The sequence below is a fragment of the Bos taurus genome, unplaced genomic scaffold (assembly GCF_002263795.3).
Source record: "Bos taurus isolate L1 Dominette 01449 registration number 42190680 breed Hereford unplaced genomic scaffold, ARS-UCD2.0 Leftover_ScbfJmS_1899, whole genome shotgun sequence".
Taxonomy (NCBI): domain Eukaryota; kingdom Metazoa; phylum Chordata; class Mammalia; order Artiodactyla; family Bovidae; genus Bos; species Bos taurus.
In genome coordinates, this window is record NW_020190994.1 from 1,027,953 (window position 1) to 1,042,650 (window position 14,698).

Consider the following 14,698-nt stretch of genomic DNA (forward strand, 5'->3'; position numbering starts at 1 on the left):
TAAATAGTGGACCAATCAAGTGCATTTTCTTCAGTATCATAAATGCATTGTAGTGAATGAAAACACATGAAAAATAAAACACAACATCTTATTTCCCAAAGCATATGGATACAGGTTATTGTCATCCAGTAGCTGAGTCGTGCCCAACACTTTGCAACCCCATGGACAGCAGCACACCGGTGTTCCCAGTCCTTCACTATTGCTTGGAGTTTGCTCAAACTCAGGTCCATTAAACTGGTGATGCCATCCACCCATCTTGTCTTCTTTTGTACCCTTCTCCATCTGCCTTCCATCTTTCCCAGCATCAGGGTCTTTTTCAATGAACTGGCTCTTCACATCAGGTGGCCAAAGTATTGGAGCTTCAGCTTCATCATCAGTCCTTCCAAGGAAAATTCAGGGTTGATTTCCTTTAGGATTGACTGGTTTGACCTCCTTGCTGTCCAAGGGACTCTCAACAATTTTCTCCAGAACCACAGTTCAAAAGCATCAGTTCTTCAATACTCAGCCTTCTTTATGGTCCAACCCTCACATTGGTACATGACTACTGGGAAAACCATAGGTTTGACTACATGGACTTTGTTGGTAAAGTGATGTCTCTGCTTTTTAATATTCTGTCTAGGTTTCTTGCAACTCCTCTTCCCAGGAGCAAGCATCTTTTAATTTCATGGCTGCAGTCACCATCTGCAGTGATTTTGGAAATAAAGTCTGTCATTGTTTCCACTGTTTCCCCATCTACTGCAATGAAGTGATGAGACAGGATGGCATGATCTTAGTTTCTTGAATGTTGAGTTTTAAGCCAGTTTTTTCACACTCCTCTTTCACTTTTATCAAGAGGCTCTTTAGTTCCTCTTCACTTTCTATGATTAGGGTGGTATCAGATGCATATCTGAGGTTATTGATATTTCTCCCAGAAATCTTGATGCCAGCTTGTGCTTCATCCAGCCTGGCATTTTGCATGATGTACTCTGCATATAAGTCAAATAAGCAAGGTGACAACATATAGGCTTGACGTACTCTGCGGGGAGCCGGTGAGGCATTCCACTTGTGACAAAGGTCATGAGGAAGGAGGCTCGGCATACGCAAAGGCGGGATCGAGCCTCAGGAGTCCCCCCGGATATTCTCGAGCATTTTCCCCCCAAAAACCAGAGTCTGCCTACTTTATTGCTTTGTGCTCTCACCTCTGACTTTACTGGGGGCTGTCCCCTACCACCATCTCTCTCTCTCTCTGTCAAAGAGTTAACTTACAGCTCCAATTAATAAAGTTCCTGGGCAATTAGGAGTGTTTAAATCCAAACCCCTCAGATGGCTCTCTAACTCGCCTGACAAGTTTACCCGGACTCCTGCAGCTATGCATACGATTGTTTACAGTCTCCCAGCCTCGAGAGGCATGGGAAGCTTAAGATATTCAAATAGCTTAGAGCCTCTCAGAGAGTTAAAAACTGTCAGAATAAACTAGTAAAGGATTTCATTGATGAGTCAATGCTTGTTGCCAAGTTTTCACATCCCCTGAATTGTATCCTTGAATATGTATCAATTAATAGTGGGTATGTAGAAAAAATAAGTAGTGGCCTTGGTGTTAGTAACTTTAGACCCTTAAGGTAATAAATTCTTTCTTTGTTGTAAACCCATTACACATCCGCCCTATAGGAATGCAATTTTATCTTTGGAAGATGGTGCCAAACCTTGAAATAATTACTCTTAGAGAAAGTAAGTCTTTGTTGATAAGTCCTTGTCAAGAGTCATAAAATGTTAGTAGGCCTTCTGGCCAGAAGATGATGTAAATCACCTAAACCATTTGTATACGATACATTTGCAGGAAAGAAACCTTGGTTTTTGATAAGAACCAAAGACTGCTGACTTTGCATCCCCTATTATCCTCTATGTGTAACTTAGGGTATAAAAGCCCCTGTTAAAAATAAAGCTACGGGCCTTGTTCACCAGCGCTTGGTCTCCCCATGTCATTCTTCCCTTTAACTTCCAGCTGAGTCTCCATCTGGAGCGCGGAACCCACCACGCTTACTAATCATGCCTGGGCTTCTAAGACCCACTCGAGAAGGAGTCTAGGGTGAGACACCTTCCGCTATTGGAGAGGGCGCCTGCGGCCTACCTAAGTGGTGCAAACTTCTTGTCTTGAAGTTTTATTGGTCTCCCGCGTAAACCAAGCTACTCAGCTTCTTTTCTCCACTGAATTTTCCTACTGAGCTATCCTCATTCTATTGTTCTCTATATCTCTAATTAGCATATAAATAGTCGCCTAGGCCGTCTCTCCTTCGAATACCCTGGATCAGCCAGGGCTGGTCCCCGGCAGTACTCCTTTCCCAATTTGGAACCAGTCCAAATTGTTGCTTTGGAACAACTGTTTCATGTCTGGTTCTAACTGTTGCTTCTTGACCAGCATATAGTTTCACAAGAGGCAGGTAAGGTGGTCTGGTATTCCTATCTCTTTAAGAATTTTCCACAATTTGTTGTGATCCACACAGTGGAAGGCTTTAGTGTAGTCAATGAAGTAGATTTTTTTTTTTTAATGGAATTCTGTTGCTTTTTTGATGACCCAATGGATGTTGGCAATTTGATCTCTGGTTCCTCTGGCTTTTCTAAATACAGTTTGTACATTTGGAAGTTCTTGCTTCATGTACTATTGAAGCCTAGCGTGAAGGATTTTGAGTATTGCTTTGCTAGCATGTGAAATGAGTGCAATTGTATGGTAATTTAAAAATTCTTTGGCACTGCCCTTCTTTAGGATGGGAATGAAGACTGACTTTTTTCCAGTCCTCTGGACACTGCTGAGTCTTCCAAATTTGCTGGCATATTGAGTGCAACACTTTCACGGCATCATCTTTGAGGATTTGAAATAGATCAGCCAGAATTCTGTCACCACTAGCTTTCTTCATCATGATGCTTTCTAAAGCCCACTTGACTTTGTGTTCCAGGATGTCTGTCTTTTTTTTTTTTTTTTTGAGTTTGGAAAGTTTGCAATTTATTCAAGTTAATAAAACACATAGAAATAAGGTAGAAATACCATACCACAATACCATAATTGCCAGTTAACAAGGCATAAAGACAAGAGCAGCAGTAATTCTGATAAGAAGGAGGGGAGGGAGTTAGAGACAAGCCTTTCCAACAAGTTGGAATATGAGCTGACCCTAAAGGATGTCTGGAATTTAGATAAGTAGAGAAGAATAGATGAGACCATTCCAATAGGCCAGGGAAAACAAGGATGCATAAGCAACACAGAATATCTGAGATCAAGGACAGGTTCTTTTCTCCAGGACATTTTGAATAAAGCATTTGCAGCAGAATTATAGCGACATATTAATTTTCTCCAGGTAAATCTTTGTTCAACTGGCAACATTAAAAAAATGTCTTTCATTTTCAACCTAAATATTTTTCTTACTGACTGTTTCTTTTCCTTGAACAATTTAAAATTAAGGTTAGAGTTATTGATTGGCTTTGTATTGTTTTGTTTATACCAATGATAACTTCTGCCTTTGGGAGCCATAATTTCTCTCAAGTCTAATATTCCCAGGTCATTTTTGCAGATAAAAAAACTTGTCAATGAGATTTTATTCTTCTGTTAATTTTTAGTGAAAGTGGTCGCTCAGTCATGTCCGACTCTTTGCGACCCCATGCACTGTAGCCTATCAGCCTCCTCCGTCCATGGGATTTTCCAGGCAAGAGTGCTGGAGTGGATTGCCATTTCCTTCTCCAGGGCATTTTCCCAACTCAGGAATTGAACCTGGGTCTCCCGCATTGCAGGCAGACACTTTATCGTCTGAGCCACCAGGGAAGCCCAGTATTTTTTTTTTTTTTTTAAGTGAATAACACATTTTAACTAGTGCCGATTTTAGCCATGGCCAATTTTTCCCTCTTGATTACAAAATCTAATTTTTCCAGAATAAACTTACAGTTTTCAATATTATCAGCCATTTGTATTTTTATCAATTACTTTGATTTATAATAAATTTTCCTATGTGATTTCAGCCACTGTCTATTTTATGTTGTAGTAAATATTTCTACCAATATCATTTATTATGAATTATTTTTAAAAGTCTAATAATTTGCACTTATATCCTAGCTAAAGCATGATACTTTATGGGCTGTTCTCCTCAGATATTCTGTAAATTTCTCTATTATACAGATTGTAATGCAAGTGTATTGTACTGAAAATCCAATTCTCCAATACATTTCTTTGTGCATTCCAAAATAAAGTTTCTGTATTGCTTTGGCAGAGAAAAAGTCATAGATGCAAAAAGCAGAAGCTGACTCTGACTTAAAAGAAAAACATTTATTAAAAGGCAATGAAACATGTAAAATATCATGTAGGAAACGAGTTGCCAGTCCAGGTTCGATGCATGATGCTGGATGCTTGGGGCTGGTGCACTGGGACGGCCCAGAGGGATGGTATGGGGAGGGAGGAGGGAGGAGGGTTCGGGATGGGGAACACATGTATACCTGTGGCGGATTCATTTTGATATTTGGCAAAACTAATACAATTATGTAAAGTTTAAAAATAAAATAAAATTGGAAGAATAAATAAATAAATAAATAAATAAATAAATAAATAAAAACAATGGAATACTAAAAAAAAAAAAAAAAAAAGGATATGGAGATAAGTCACAGAATCCTTGGGAGGGCTTAAGAACCAAACTCAGAGGCTATGGAGCAGGGAACCCTTGCTAGAAGCAGACAGCAGAACCAAGTCCCCAGTCTGCCTGCCCTGGTTGCCAGAGGCACCAGGCTCCAGGCTTGCTCTCCCGGCTCCCCTAAGCCCTGGACGCTGCGTTCTGGGAGCCAGACTAACTCCACTTGCCACCATGACCAGGCGTGACTCACCGGGGTCCCTGTTTCTTTGCTTCCTTCTCTCTCAATTAGAAGCCTGTGGTGGGTGTGTCTGAGAGGTGGGGGCTAGGGTCACTGCCTGCCTTCGTATTGTATGAGATCTTAGGGAAGCAAATAGAACACGGCTCCCCATCTGAAGATGAAGGTAGAGGAACTCCCCAACAGGGGAAGGGGCGTCATATGGTAGGCCAACAAAAAGAATGATCAATGCCCATTAAAAAGTCTAAAGATCAGAGGGAAAATATTCTGCCTTGTTCAGTGGATACTAGATATGATAGAGTGGCCATAAATCCTGGACCTTTACTTGGGGGCTGTTCACCACAGAACAAACACACCGACTTCCCTGTGTACCTCCCCATACAGCCTGTCATCTCTGCAAGTTCCAGGATGTCTGTCTTTAAGTGAGTGATCACATCACTGTAGCTATTTGGGTCATTAAGACCTTTTTTAAAAATAGTTCTTCCATGTATTCTTGCCACCACTTCTTAATCTCTTCTTCTTCTGTTAGGTCCATACTGTTTCTGTCCTTTATTGTGCCCATCCTTGCAGGAAATGTTCTCTTGGTATTGCTAATTTTATTGAAGATATCTCTGGACTTTCCTTTTTTATTGTTTTCCTCTATTTCTTTGCATTGATCACTTAGAAAGGCTGTCTTATCTCTCTGTGCTATTCTTTGGAACTCTGTATTGAGATGGGTATATCTTTCCTTTTCTCCTTTGCCTTTAGCTTCTCTTCTTTTCTCAGCTATTTGTAAGGCCTTCTCAGACAACCATTTTGCCTTGTTGCATTTCTTTTTCTTGGGGATGGTTTTGTTCACCACCTCCTGTAGAGTGTTACAAACCTCTGTCCAAAGATCTTCAGGCACTTCAGAACTAATCCCTTGAATCTACTTGTCACTTCCACTGTATAATTTGTAAGGGATTTGTTTTAGGTCATGTTGGAATTGCCTTGTGGTTTCCCCTACTTTCTTCAATTTATGCCTGAGTTTTGTAACAAAGAGTTCATGATCTGAGCCATAGTCAGCTGCCATCTTGTTTTTGCTGACTGTATAGAGCTTTTCCATCTTTGGCTGCAATGAATATAATCAATCTGATTTCAGTATTGACCATCTGGTGATGTCCATGTGTGGAGTTGTCTCTTGTGTTGTTGGAAGAGGGTGTTTGCTATGACCAGAACGTTCTCTTGACAAAACTCTGTTAGCCATTGTCTGGCTTCATTTTGTACTCCAAGGCCAAACTTGCCTGTTACTCCAGGTATCTCTTGACTTCCTACTTTCACATTTCAGTTTCCTATGATTAAGAAGACATCTTTTTTTGTTTTAGTTCTAGTAAGTCTTCTAGCTCTTCATTAAACTGTTCAACTTCAGCTTTTTTAGCATTAGTGGTTGAGGCATAGACTTGGATTACTGTGATACTGAATGGTTTCCCTTGGAAATGAACTGAGATCATTCTGTCATTTTTGAGATTACACCAAAGTACCGCATTTTAGACTTTTGTTGACTATTTTTTTTTTTCAGCCAAACAAAAATAAATTGGAGACTTGAAGCCAGGCAGCCTGGGCATAAGTCTTGCCTGGCTGTGCCAACTGGGCAAGTTCCTGAACCTACTCTATCTTATCTTCCTAAACTCTAAGTAAGAATATAATATCATAATTATAAAGGTGTGTACCTCTTAAGATCATTAAGAATATTAAATATGTCAGTGCATGTAGAATTTGTAACAGATCAATAGATATTGCCCATTATTAATAATGCTATCAGCTCACCCCTCCTCAAGTTCTGCTTCACTTTTCTCCTTTGCATGTATCAGCACTGAGATTTTGTTACATATGTACATTTTGTTACATATGTTTGGCTTGATTTTCAACTTCTCCAGGAGAATTTCAGCTCCAGAAGGACAGACATTTTATCTCTTGATGATTGTGACAGGCTCAGAATCTGCAGCACTGCCTAACAAGCTCTTAGATATTTGTTGGCTGGATGAAGGTGGGCTTCCCTGGTGGCTCAGTGGTAAAGAATCCACCTGCCAAACAGGAGACTTGGGTTCAATCCTGGGTGAGATCCCCTGGCTAAGGAAATCGCAATCCACTCCAGTATTCTAACACTGTTTCCTTAGTAAGTGTAATTGTAAAAAGGATATATTCTTATAACAATTAACTGACTCCAAGATATCATATCACACTTTAAACAAAGGAAAGCACTGAAAAAGTTATAATTTAAGGAAAACAGAACAAATAATAATTATACAAACCATACATATCTGTATAGAATACTTCAGATTTTTTTTGAACTTGGGAAAATAATAGAGTATAGCAAAACTGAAAAATTAATAAACTGGACTCATAAGGCAACCCTGTCTCCATCATCGCTATGTGCACTCTGTGTAGTAGGTGCTGACGCCCCTCACATGAGGTGAACACAGATGTCAGGTGCTTTCCAAATTTTGTGGAACTTTATTACTTTTCAAAGAGAAAATCTGGTGTGGGACAGAAGGAGACACTGAAATGCAATCAACAGATGGGGAAGAGCTTTTGCTAGAGCAGGGCCAGCAGTAAAGGAATTTCATCTAACACAAGGCCTGGGGAAATGGACATGTGACCTGTTGCCACCACAAAGACTGAATCACATGGTTCCTGATGCATCGGCTGCTGATGCCCAGATTTCTGTATCTCGGTTTCCTGTGTGATGTGACACACTTGTGTCCTAACAGAGACACTATCAATGTCAGACATTTAACCACACAATTTCTTCCTAGTTTTGACAGGACATTTTTGTTATTGTTTAGTTGCTAAGTTGTGAAACTTATGGACTGTAGCCCACCAGGTTCCTCTGTCCATGGGATTTCCCAGGCAATAATATTGGAGCAGGTTACCATTTCTTCTTCTAGGTAATTCTCCCAACTCAGGGATCAATCCCACTTCTCCCCCATTACAGGCAGACTCTTTATCACTGAGAAACTGGGGAAGCCCCCATACTCTGCCCTTAATTCCAAATCCCAGTATCTAAGGTGTTTTGTTTTTGCTTTTTAACAGAAGCAACACATCAATGATTCATTCCCAGAGTTTTATCTACTATGACGTTTTAACCTCTGGGTGATAAAGTGCTTCATCTTCAGGTACTACTCATGTTATATTTTTAGAGCTGCCTTTGCTTTTTAGCACCCCAATAGCACTAATTTCTGATGAACTTTTATCAGTTTACAGTAAGTTGGCAAGTTTTCAGTACATGAAAAATGTACTTTCAGCATATTTAGAAAAATAAACAAAATGAAACAGGCAGCATCCATAGGACTGTCTTCCTTCTGAATGTCCATCTCTGCTAAGGAAGAAGGAGGAAAGAGAACTACAGGACCTTAAAAAATTTTAAGCCATATTTTCCTTTTAATTGATGTTTATAAAGAGGAAAACATAGTGGTTCTCTCCTACTCATTCTCAGGTTAACTCTGTGAGTTTGGGTTCACATATCCAGTTAGGCATCATGCACAAATTAATTTATGGTTCACTTAAAAACTGACTTCATTGATTTAGTGATACCTCTTGATGAGGGTAAAGAAGGAGAGTGAAAAAGTTGGCTTAAAACTCAACATTAATAAAACTAAGATCATGGCATTCAGTCCCATCATTTCATGGCAAATAGAAGGCGAAAAGATAGAAGCAGTGACAGATTTCCTTTTCTTGGACTCTAAATTCAGTGCAGATGGTAACTGTAGCCTTGAGATTAGAAGGTGAATTCTTGGCAGGAAAGCTATGACAAAACTAGACAGTGTGTTAAAAAGCAAAGATATCACTTTGCTGACAAAGGTCCGTATAATCAAACCTATGGTTTTTCCAATAGTCATGTACAGATGTGAGAGCTGGACAATAACAGAGCACTGAAGAATCGATTAGATTATGGACTGTTCCATCTCTGGGTTGGGGAAATCCCCTGGAGAATGGGATGGCTACCCACTCCAGTATTCAGGCCTGGAGAATTTCATGGACTGTATAGTCCTTGGGTGCAATCTATAGTAATTGGATGCAATCTCAAAAATGACAGAATGATCTCTGTTCATTTCCAAGGCAAACCATTCAATATCACAGTAATCCAAGTCTATGCCCCAACCAGTAATGCTGAAGAAGCTGAAGTTAAATGGTTCTATGAAGACCTACAAGACCTTTTAGAACTAGCACCCAAAAAAATGTCCTTTTCATTATAGGGGACTGGAATGCAAAAGTAGGAAGTCAAGAAACACATGAGGTAACAGGCAAATTTGGCCTTGGAATACAGAATGAAGCAGGGCAAAGACTAATAGAGTTTTGCCAAGAGAAAACACTGGTCATAGCAAACACCCTCTTCCAACAACACAAGAGAAGACTGTATACATGGATATCACCAGATGGTCAACACTGAAATCAGATTGATTATATTCTTTGCAAATATATTTGCAAAGAGGGAGAAGCTCTATACAGTCAGAAAAAAAATAAGATCAGGAGCTGACTGTGGCTCAGATCAGGCACTCCTTAATGGCAAATTCAGAATTAAATTGAAGAAAGTAGGGAAAGTCACTAGACCTTTCAAGTATGAACTAAATCAAATTCCTTATGAGTATACAGTGGAAGTGAGAAATAGATTTAAGGGACTAGATCTGATAGAGTGCCTGATGAAGTATGGACGGAGGTTCGTGACATTGTACAAGAGACAGGGATCAAGACCATCCCCATGGAAAAGAAATGCAAAAAAGCAAAATGGCTGTCTGGGGAGGCCTTACAAATAGCTGTGAAAAGAAGAGAAGTGAAAAACAAAGGGTAAAAGGAAAGATATAAGCATCTGAATGCAGAGTTTCAAAGAATAGCAAGGAGAGATAAGAAAGCCTTCCTCAGCGATCAATGCAAAGAAATAGAGGAAAACAACAGAATGGGAAAGACCAGAGATCTCTTCAAGACAATTAGAGATATCAAGGGAACATTTCATGCAAAGATGGGCTTGATAAAGGACAGAAATGGTATGGACCTACAGAAGCAGCAGATATTAAGAAGAGGTGGCAAAAATACATAGAAGGACTGAACAAATAAGATCTTTATGACCCATATAATCATGATGGTGTGATCACTCACCTAGAGCCAGACATCCTGGAATGTGAAGTCAAGTGGGTCTTAGAAAGCATCACTATGAACAAAGCTAGTGGAGGTGATGGAATTCCAGTTGAGCTATTTCAAATCCTGAAAGATGATGCTGTGAAAGTGCTGCATTCAGTATGCCAGCAAATTTGGAAAACTCAGCAGTGGCCACAAGACTGGAAAAGATCAGTTTTCACTCTAATCCCAAAGAAAGGCAATGCCAAAGAATGCTCAAACTACCACACAATTGCACTCATCTCACATGCTAGTAAAGTAATGCTCAAAAGTCTCCAAGCCAGACTTCAGCAGTACGTGAACTGCAAACTTCCTGATGTTCAAGCTGGTTTTAGAAAAGGCAGAGGAACCAGAGACCAAATTCTGAACATCTGCTGGATCATGGAAAAAGCAAGAGAGTTCCAGAAAAACATCTATTTCTGTTTATTGACTATGCCAAAGCCTTTGACTGTGTGGATCGCAATAATAAACTGTGGAAAATTCTTCAAGAGATGGGAATACCAGACCACCTGACCTGCCTCTTGAGAAACCTATATGCAGGTCAGGAAGCAACAGTTAGAACTGGACATGGAACAACAGACTGATTCCATATAGGGAAAGGAGTACATCAAGAATGTACATTGTCAGGCTGTTTAATTAACTTATATGCAGAGTACATCATGAGAAATGCTGGACTGGAAGAAACACAAGCTGGAATCAAGACTGCTGTGAGAAATATCAATAACCTCAGATATGCAGATGACACCACCCTTATGGCAGAAAGTGAAGAAGAACTAAAAAGCCTCTTGATGAAGGTGAAAGAGGAGAGTGGAAAAGTGGGCTTAAAGCTCAACATTCAGAAAACAAAGATCATGGCATCTGGTGCCATCACTTCGTGGGAAATAGATGGGTAAATAGTGGATACAGTGTCAGACTTTATTTTTTTGGGCTCCAAAATCACTGCAGATGGTGACTGCAGCCATGAAATTAAAAGACGCTTACTCCTTGGAAGGAAAGTTATGACCAACCTAGATAGCATATTCAAAAACAGAGACATTACTTTTCTAACAAAAGTTCTTCTAGTCAAGGCTATGGTTTTTCCAGTGGTCATGTACTGATGTGAGAGTTGGACTGTGAAGAAAGCTGAACACTGAAGAATTGATGTGTTTAAACTGTGGTGTTGGAGACTTTTGAGAGTCCCTTGGACTGCAAGGAGATCCAACCAGTCCATTCCAAAGAATATCAGTCCTGGGTTTTCTTTGGAAGGATTGATGCTAAAGCTGAAATTCCAGTACTTTGGCTACCTCATGCGAACAGACTCATTGGAAAAGACTCTGATCCTGGGAAGGATTGGGGGCAGGAGGAGGAGGGGACGACAGAGGATGTGATGCCTGGACGGCATCACTGACTCTATGGACATGAATTTGGGTGAACTCCGGGAGTTGGTGATGGACAGGAAGGCCTGGCGTCTGCAATTCCATGCTGCAATTCATGGGGTTGCAAGGAGTCAGACACGACTGAACGACTGAACTGAACTGAGCTGAAGAATCGATGCTTTTGAAATGGGCCTGGAGAACACTATTCAGAGTCCCTTGGAAAACAAGGAGATCAAACTAGTCAGTCTTAAAGGAAATCAACCCTGAATATTCTCTGGAAAGGCTGATGCTCAAATTCCAATATTTTGGCCACCTGATGCAAACACTTGACTCTTTGGAAAAGACTCTGATGCTGGGAAACATTGAAGGCAAAAGGAGAAGAGGAATCAGACGATCAGATGCCTGGATGGCATCATCGACTCAGTGGACATGAACTTGGGCAAACTCCAGGAGATTGTGAGGGACAGGGAAGCCTGGTGTGCTGTAATCCATGGGGTCACAAAGAGTCAGAGGTGACTTAGCAACTGAACAACAATAACTTAGAGTGATAAATCACCCCTTTATCCAGATCCTCAAGGAATGATTTCTTTATCACATTTGTATGTTTTTCAATGAATGATTTGGTAAGTTTTCTTTTAAAATAGTCATAAGGAATCAATTCCTAGAGAAGCATAATAATGGGATGATTTCTTTAAGTGATATCACCAAAATTAACAGGGTTAATTCCAGAAGCAATACATGGAAATCACACACTTCACTTTGTGAAATAAACTCACATTTCTTTCTTTTATAGAAAATTCCAAATGTAGTTTAAATAGAAGTAGATCTTAGCATTATCTACTACTTTAGAATTTTTATAATTTAGATTGCCTCTCTGTCCATGGAACAATGTGTTCTAAAATTCTAGAGTAATGCTACCTGTGAATCTGTGAAAAAAGGTCTCAATCTGGGAAACAAATAGAAAAATAATTTACCAGTACTTCCTGTTTTTTTCTTTTTTAAGATGTGTCCCAATTTCACCATTAAATTTGTCCTATGAATTCAAGAATAATGGATCATCCTAGCGTTCTTTGCTTTTAATGGTTAAATGCTCTACACACCTCTTCTCTTGTAGAATTTTACTGCAAAAGTGTCATTAGCCATGTTAGGCATTACTAACAAAATGGAGGCATGGCCCCAACCCCCTCTCCTTGTCCTGCAGACACGGACCCGGGATGAAGGAGTTAGGCCTTGTGATTCTGACTTGTTTTTTTCCTCTCCTTGGCTGAGTTGACTGAAAAGGAACATTAAGCTTCTTATTGTTCTTGAGAGGAGCATGAGAAGGCACAAAGCCTTCTGCAACTGTTTTCAGAGAATAATTCATAAAGTTAATCACTGACATTTGTTCAAAGACTTTGACAAAAGAGTGTTCCAGGATGAGCACATAGGCCACAGTTTGAGGCCATGGGAGCGATTGCTATCTGAAGCCTATTTGTGAGGAAAATGTTTATGGCAAAGGGGTTTACGGAATTTAGGTCTTAGGAATAATTAAAATAGTTAGAAGTTAAAGATTTAAGAAATGTTGTAATGTTAGCATATTTTATTATAGCTTATAGAGGTTAGGAATTTTATAGATACTAATAGAAGTCTTTTTAAGAGATAGTGAGCTCAGGATGTTAGGGGCAAACAGGATTTAGAAAGATAAGAAATAAACTGAGGAATGTAGCATGAGTTACAATGTAATCACAAGTTAACTATAGGACACATAAGATGAAGTAGATAATAGATGGTAAAGCTGATTCTGAGAGAATCGCTGAAGCAGGAACTGTGTTTGAAGGGCAACAGTGATTTATGGAGATAACAAATCTGGGTGAGGGGAAATATAAAATGTCAAATCTCCAACCTAATGCTTTTGTAAAAGTATAAAAGAGAATCATAAGTTTGAAATAAATACACAGTCCAAGAAAATTGAGAGGCTGGATCATTTCTCACTGACACCGCTCACCCCTTCAGGTTGAATCCCTGGCTGCTGGAGCTGGACTCCGGCATAAAAGACTCACAAACTTAAATGAAATCAGAGGTGCACTGTTTTTCAGGCAGGAGAAGGTGAAGCAATCGACCCAATTTAAGAAAACAAAATCCACATGCTGCTGAAAAGCAGGGTGGGTGTATAAAGACTCAGTGGTGACATCCTTCAGAAACCAGAATTACTGGCTAGAAATGGTCATACTTCCAAATCTGCCTGCTTACAGTCAAGGCTCATCTGCATATTATAGATTTCAGAGCTTCCCTGGAAGCGTGACACTAAATGACAAATACACCAATTCAAACCAACATGAACAATAAATCTCTCAGATTTGTGTAACAACAACAACAAAGATTAAAACATATATATGCCACACTTCTCTGAAATGAAAAGATCAATCAAACACTTAGTAGTTATTTAGGTAGAGTGTTTTCCCTATGTTGTCCTCTAAGAGTGTTATAGTATCTGGTCTTCCATTTAGATTTTCAATCTACTTTGAGTTTAGTTTTGTATATGGTATCAGGGAGTGTTCTAATTTTATTCTTTTACACATAGCTATCCAGTTTTACTACACCACTTACTGAAGAGACTGCCTTTTCTCCATTGTATATTCTTGCTTCCTTTGTCATAGGTTAGGTGACCACAGGTATGTGAGTTCATCTCTGAGCTTTCCATCCTGTTCCATTGATCTATATTTCTGTTTTTGTGCCAGTGCCATACCATCTTGATTACTCTAGCTCTGTATTAAACTAGTGAAAAAGTTCATTTAAGTTTTCCATAAAATCTTATGTAACAAACGTTTTGGTCAACTCAATAATATATTCTGAAGTCAGGGAACCTAATTTCTCCAGCTTCATTTTTATTTCTTAAGACTGCTTTGGCTACTTGGGATCTTTTGTGTTTCCATTAAAACGGTAAAATTTTTGGCTCTAATTCCATGAAAAATGCCACTGGTAGTTTGACAGGGATTGTATTGAGTCTGTAGATTCTTTGGGTGTATAGTCATTTTCACAATATTGTTTCTTCCAATCCAAGAACATGGTATATCCCTCCATCTGTTTTGTGTCATCTTTGATTTCTTTTGTCAGTATCTTGTAGTTTTACGAGCACAGGTCTTTTGTCTCAGGTAGGTTTATTCCTAGGTATTTTATTCTTTTTGTTGCAATGGTAAATGAGATTGTTTTCTTAATTCCTCTTTCTGATCTTTCATCGTTAATGTATAGGAATGCTCATTCTTACTTTTTAAAAGCAAAAGACTATGTATGGAAAAACCACTGCAATATTGTAAAGTAATTAGCCTCCAGTTAAAATAAATAAATTACAAAAAAGAAGTCTACGGTTTCTGCCATCAGTAGAACTGATTTGTAAAAGGAGTGCAAAATCACAAACT

General features: G+C 39.3%; 1 protein-coding gene across 3 annotated transcripts in view; it reads right to left on the bottom strand.

The window, feature by feature from the left end:
• LOC132344757 (ATP-binding cassette sub-family C member 4) overlaps positions 1 to 14,698 on the bottom strand; it is a 69,815-nt gene that overhangs the window by 21,802 nt on the left and 33,315 nt on the right. The window lies entirely within an intron of this gene.